A 7788-nucleotide genomic window follows, 5' to 3' on the forward strand; every position below is an offset into this window, starting at 1 on the left:
AAACAGGGAAATCTAATTGAGTCTCAATCATAAAGGATGGAAACCTTTTCTCTTCAAGGAATTGCATCTGCTGAGGCAATTATTTCTGCAGAGCATCCAATTTCTGTAGAGGTCTTTACCCTGAGTGGTCTAGTGGTGACTGGCCTCATAACCTCTTTTGTATAACTGTACAAGTGTAATAGGGCAAGGGTGTAGGAGGGAGAATATCCCATGATTTATATTTGAGATTCAGTTAGGTCTCTGTGTTTTATTGGATAATACTTCCTGCACCACAAGACACTGTAACCATTTTCTTAAGACTCCGTAACAGCACATCATGGAGCTCCACACAAACCATTCTTTTGTTGATTAGCCATTTCTACAAGCATCTTCTAGTCTAATCAATTTCACTCCTGTTCACACTTTTAAAAATATTGTTATTTTTATGGACAGGATTCATTTAACTGTTGAAAACATGGAGCACACACACTGACCAAAGAAAAACTGATTTTAGAAAGAAAATATTGTTCAAATCATAGGAGCTAATTCCTAGGGGACATGGATTTTGGCATCCACAATAAAATGTTTGTGGGGGCCAGGCCCCCACAAAGTTGATGGGCATTCCCAATCATATGATATGTGTGCACTGCATCATGTTATTGATTACGTGAAGCGGGGCTTACCTGGGCACCCACAATATTTTATTCAAGTTGGCACCCCTGATTAAAATGGTGGGCATTGGGGGGGTGTCACATGGAAACTTTTGTTGATAAGCACCTTTTGTTATATTCTAAAATCAAAAAGCTTTCAAAGCATTTTCAAAACTTTTTTGGACACTGAGGTTGGTGGTTGGGTAATATTCATCTTGTGCACAGTTTATTAACCACATGTTATATATTTTACATTTCTTGCCCTGGTAGTAGACATTTTGACTCGACCATGTGCATAGTGATAATTTCTGGCTTTTGAGTATAGTACTTGAATGCTCGTGCTCTCCCCCCCCCTCATGTCCCATTCCCAAAGCCTGTAATATCCTCAAACTAATTTCACCACAATCCTTCCAGAACTATTTGGCATTGAAAGGATTGCAGGCTTAGAACAGGATTTCCTTCAATTTTGCTTTGGTTTATATTGCTCATATGTAGATAAAACAACACTTTCAAGGCAGAGAAACTACCTTTCTGAATCAGCATTTTTTTACAGTCTTAGCCAGTGAACTCAGTCAAAATAAATGCATTAAGAATGTGAAAAAGCAGGAGATGCCGATGCTGGGAGGCAGGGAAGACAGTGGAAAGGTATTGTTAAACAGTTTCCCAATTGTAGATTGCTATTTTATAGTTGTGTAGTGGTGTGATATTTTCTTCTGGCCTCAGGTATCTAAATATACTGTGGTATCTATCACATTGTGTGAAATTACATGTCAACCTTGAAATATTATAGCATACAAGGGTTGAAAGACATGAGATATATTAGCAGATACGTGTGCAAATTTCAGTCTCAATGCTACATCTCTGATCTTACCAGTAAACATTTATTTTGTATTAAAACTACCGGGACTTGTGAAAAGCTGTGCACTTCTTCACCCCACCCCATTCCTCCTTCCTGAACAACCCAGTGATTTGTATGTAGATGTCCACTTCTGCCCCTGAATAGACAATTTATATTATCTTCTGTTAAAAATGCACTGAAGGTATAACTTATAATTCATATAACATGAGGTGAATGATTTGGAAAAAAGCCTTCTTGGCGGTCCCTTCCTAATAGCATTTTACTAACAAGACTGCAGTGACTCACAATCACTGAGACGCAGTAGCCTCTTTCTGTGCATGACTGTGTCACAAAGCAAGACTAAATTTAGAGTAAAAAAATGGATATATGTCTAAATTTAGTCTGAACAGTATATATGTATATTCAAGAACAATATCATATTAGAATGCATTAACAGAAGTGTCAAATATAATCTTTGTAAACATAATATACAAATTTAATAAATATGTAATAATTTACATTTCTGAATTGGAGGGAGCTACAATATCATCTAAAGGAATTCCTTATGGTTAGCAATATTTTTAATGACAGGATTCTTATTCCATTAACAGCTGGGTAACAAACTAACTTTGCTGGAAAAGGTTTTCCTACCACGTAGATGCAGTGATGGGAAAAGCTTGGCCAGTTAAATTTCTACTGGTTACACAACTGTGAAAAAAGCAGTTCTGCCAGAAAAATGTTGGCAACTCTACCTCTGCTCAAAGGCAGGACTATCGCCATACCGGTACCTAATCATCCTATGACATTCAAATGACACCGTAACAAGCAGGTGCACCACAAGAGGTACATAAAGAACAATACCAGAGGATGGCTCATGCAAACATGTAGCCAAGGTTCACAAGTAGCCAGGGTCAAAGGGAGGACATTTTTTACAATACCATAAAGCACTGCCTCCCAGAGCTTTTTGCTTACCCCAAGTATTATGTGTTGCTTGCACTTCATTGATCACACACCTACTACTTTGAAACGATAGTGTGGGAGATTAGGTTTCCAAGTGGTTTTGTGGCAAATACAGTGGTACCTCGGGTTACGAACTTAATTCGTTCCAGAGGTCCATTCTTAACCCAAAACCGTTCTTAACCTGAGGTACACTTTCGCTAATGGGGCCTCCCACTGCCACCGGCACGCAATTTCCATTCTCATCTTGGGGCAAAGTTCTCAACCCGAGGTACTACTTCCGGGTTAGTAGAGTTTGTAACCCGAAGCGTTTGTAACCCGAGGTACCACTGTACCACTGTTCTTAACCAGCAGTTAGGTAATGCCAGTTCTGCCACAACTGCATGCCGTCTAGAGCATACAAATGTGCCTCTGGTGGCAATTCTGTAGTTATTTACCTGGGATTAAGCACTATTCAACTCAATGATATACTTCTAAATAGGCATGGATAGGACTGTATTTGTCTTTTACAGATATCGCCCCCAATTCCATTCCCTACCTGTCACACAGTGGCCTCATGCAGTGCCTTCTGAAGAGATCCCAGGGAGTTATAAAGTGGGTGTATACTTGCTCATTTTCACAGGAATTAATTTCCCTGCATTGCACTGATATGAGAACTTTGAAAACACAAAGGGAGGCCAGCTCTAGTGCATAGCACTGCTGCCAAATTTAACAATGTGAAACTGGATGCAAATTTGGAGCTTCCGACTCAGGAAAAGCATCAAACAAATCTTGAAGGAAATGGAGGAGTTCACCAAAACTGGATGCATCTTTCAAGGAAGGTGGGGGTTTATATCACTAACATACAGAGTTATCCCAAGTTATATTGCCACTCCACGCCAAAATTAATTTTGCTGCCTATGCTCCATATCATGTTTTTTATTGATGGAGAAGGAATGTGTTCCCCCTTAAGGATTTTCCTTTTCAGCTTCTTTTCCTTGCTCTACAGGTGAATGGAGACAACAGAATAAGCAGCAACTGGGAACACTGCAGGGTGAAACCTGCACCAGATTGTTGTTTTGAGATCCTAGGGTAATGCCAATAGTGTTCCACCCTTGAGGGTTTTCCAGAGCATCCCAGAACTTCTTGAAGTCCAATTGTCCAGCCACCTATACTACTTACTAGGTTGTCCTGCCCTTGTGAATGTAGTATATTAGTATCATATAACCTCATGTCATGCAAAAACACCTTAAAGACAGAATAACATATTCAACATATTCAACAACATATACTAGATACGTTGGGTTTCAGTAACTGCACACCCTCCTCCCGGTAGAGTGGTTCCCAATTGGTGGTCTGTGGACCCCAGAGGGGTCCGTGTGACTCAGCCGGCAGGGTCCGCGGCACCATCCACATAACAAAAACTACCATAGAGGTATCCACATTTTCCAAAGTGGGGGTCCTACTTTTGGCTTTCCAAAAACGGGGTCTGCAGTCCTTAGCTCACTGGGAACCACTGTCCTAATACATTGCTGACTTGAATTTCCCTTGTGTCGTTCTCTCCGTTTGCAAGAAATTGTGTACTGTGACATTTTGAGAGTTAAAACAGCAGAATCCATCAGGACACAGTTCATGGGGTCTTCATCAGGAAGCAAATGGCATGTATCAATCACAGTCTGAGTGCACGTTTTCTTTGGAGGTCTTTAAGCAGAGGCTTGACAGGCATATGTCAAGAATGCTTTGATGGTGTTTCCTGCTTGGCAGGGGGTTGGACTGGATGGCTCTTGTGGTCTCTTCCAACTCTATGATTCTATGATTCTAACCTCTTCTAAACATAAGCTCCACTGCAGGGGAGCTTGATGGAGGCAAATACCCAGCCAGAATAAGTTCTACCCACTCTTTATCCTATTTGTATTTTAATTTTATTTATTTCTATATTCCACTTCGCTGCTGCTTAAAGTGGCTTATCACATTCAGTACCGGTAGTTTCAGTCTGTTCAGACCTAAGACCCATCTCTAGCCCAAACGTGCATCTTGGGGTCTTACATGGTAAAACAAAAACAAAAAACACAGGTGTATGTGTATGGTGGGAGTGATGCTGTTGCAACTCATCTTTTTGTTAGGTAATGGCCAACAATGAGCACCAATCAACCAAAATATCAGGTCAGTTTATCCTCTTGGCTAGAGGTGGGATGTTCTCATTTGTGAGCATGAACTAGCTCAGTAGTTTCTGGGCAGGAATTATTGAGAAAAAGCAGAGCTAACAGCACCAGCCTATTGATGTCTACTCAGAAGTAAATCCTACTAAATTCTACGAGCCTTACTACCAGGTAAGTGGAGTTTGGATTGCAGCATAAATGCCCAAGACTAGTCAAGGACTCTATTGTTTTTCATTACGTTTATCAGATCAAAATGTCAAATATGAGAGACACTGTGAACTTGATGTTCTATAGAGATGTAATTTTCTGAAATATGGGACTCATAATGAAAAACAGTGATGTTTTTCATTAAGGGCCATTTCCTTAAAATATGAGATGCTACTAAATTTAAGACACATCTGGTGTTCAGCAAGGAACAAATGGTTTCAGACATGAAATCAGAACAGAGCAGTGTTTTAAGACAGGAACACTTGAGCTGATTCTGTGTCCTATTTGAAAAATACTTTATGATGCAGTTGAATATCAATAGCTTGTTACTACTGTATCGTTGACTTAATAAATAAATAAATAAATAAATTGGTAGAACTACTCTTCAGAATGTGTATAATGGCCACAGGAGATTTTCCCGAGACACCTACTGCTAGGTCCCATCAGTGTGCCATAGCAACAATGAAATCACAGTCTCTAGGGGTCATTGGCAAGTGTCTGAATATGTGTCTGAAGTCGCTTCTGGCAGGTACCTAAATCTTCAGGAGGATACTGTAGTTCTAACAGCTACTTTACATCTTACTGACATTTCAAAGCCATGCCTTCTTCTCTTCACCCAAACAGATTGTCAGGTGGATGGGGTCAAGAGGGTTTAGAATAGACATCTCAGAAGATCATGGATAAGATGGATATTTTACTTGTATCCTAAAAGATATAGTGTACAATAATGTGAAGTACAGAAATTATGTACATTCTGAGCACCATATTGTTCTTATAGCTTGAAAAACTATTGGACAATCCTACATACTGTATATGGGACACGGGTGGCGCTGTGGGTTAAACCACAAAGCCTAGGGCTTGCCGATCAGAAGGTCAGCGGTTCGAATCCCCGCAACGGGGTGAGCTCCCATTGCTCGGTCCCTGCTCCTGCCAACCTAGCAGTTCGAAAGCACGTCAAAGTGCAAGTAGATAAATAGGTACCACTGCAGTGGGAAGGTAAACGGCATTTCTGTGTGCTGCTCTGGTTCGCCAGAAGCGGTTTTGTCATGCTGGCCACATGACCTGGAAGCTGTACGCCAGCTCCCTCGGCCAATAACGCGAGATGAGCGCTGCAAATCTAGAGTCAGTCATGACTGGACCTAATGGTCTGGCGTCCTTACATGCTGTTTACGTCTCTTGATATCAACTAGCAATTTTACTATATATGTAATATCTGCTTTTATTCATATAAGCATGAATTATTACCGTATACACATACAAGCAATAACATATAAACTTATAATGATATCATTGAAGGTTTGCTTCATTTTCTTTCTGGGTTTTCATCATGCTTGCTTTTAAGACCAACAGAGCTTTCAGAGCTATTACTCTATATAATTGTTACAGTATAGTAGGTTGCAATCCTGTGCACACTTAACTTTTGAGTAAGCTCCCATTGAACTCAATGAAAATAATATTTGGATGAAGCACAGAATTGGGCTGCTGTGATATGAAAGGGGAGGCTGTGACTTTCTTTTGTGTTTTTAAAGATGAATTTTTATTAGGTCCCTGTGTTTTCCTTTATTTGTGTCATGCAGATGGTGAGAGCCATGGTTTAGTGAAAAAACATACACTGAGCTGTTTTTTCACCATCCTGATATGCACATTCTGTTTAATATCACTTTTAGGAAAAGGTCTAGCAACATCATGGCCTTTTGTGCTATAGTACTAAGACAGGTCATTGTTGCAATGAATTTTACAAACACAAAAGGTATCACAATGTTACATAAGAACAAAGGGCACTGAAAAGGAAATAGCTTTCTCAACAAACCAAGTGCACTATGATGGACAATTAAAGAAAATTACCATTGACATAGCATAGAGCATGCTACAACACAGAACCAATCTTACCAAGTGTATTTTGTTCTCTCACTGATCAGTATTTCAGCAGTCATAATTTCATACGTATTTAAAGGAAGGATGTGACATCTTTAAACTAGGGTGTACTCATGTATAAACCCTAATAATAATTATTTCATAAGAAAACTCACTTAGGATCGGCATCTCATTGAAACAGATAAACTCTTAGGCCACAATTCTATAAACATCTATCTGGAAAATGTCCAACTGAACACAATGGGTTTTTTTTAAACTTCTAATTAGTACTTTTAAGTACATATATAGGACTCCACTGCTTAGCTGATGCCCATGCTACTAACTGCTAAAGAAATCTCAATTGCCAACTTTTGGGAGTGAGGATAAGGCTCCAGATTAGAGCCCTATTACAGCCTTCAATAGCAGAGTGACAAACAAAATTCAACAGGGGAAATATTACATCATTACTACATTTCCATGCTATAAAAAGCTTCAGTTGCTAAACTGATGCTTGTTGTCACACAACCTTTAAAGATAAAGGAATTCTGACAAATATATTATTATATATTTATTGCCTTGGGTTATGAACAAAATTAAGCACTCTGGGATTTTCTCAGGAGTAAAACAGTAGTAATGTTAGAAATTAATGTTAACTGTATTATCAGAACTAACATACCGCAAACTTGTTGAAAGTTGTAAATCATTCCTGTTTTTGCTCCCTTTTGTCACTGAACAAATAACCCAGCTATTTCACTTTCCAGGTGGCAAAGTTATTCCCTTCTGGTTTGTCAGAACTGAACAGCTATTTGACTTTGTTCTTTTTAATATAAAAATAAAATTTATGCATAACATGGTATTTCACATAAACTTCCAAAATGGGTTTAAGTGTACTGTATATTTAACCCCAAGAACTCAAGAGAGTAATAAGGCACATCACATTTCAGGCTTTCATATCTGTGTGTGTTTTGATTAAACAGTTCACTTCCAACCACAACACAGTGGTACCTCGGGTTACGAACACGATCCGTTCGTACACTTTTCATAAGGTCAAAAGTCAAAGCAGATACAGGAGAAAACTTCCAAGAGGAAAACATGCCCCCCCTTATTTGACAGTCTATCATTAGCTTGGATGTTTAAATATAGAAACATAGCTCCCAATAGAAAG

This window comes from Zootoca vivipara, chromosome 8 (genome assembly GCF_963506605.1).
Source record: "Zootoca vivipara chromosome 8, rZooViv1.1, whole genome shotgun sequence".
Taxonomy (NCBI): domain Eukaryota; kingdom Metazoa; phylum Chordata; class Lepidosauria; order Squamata; family Lacertidae; genus Zootoca; species Zootoca vivipara.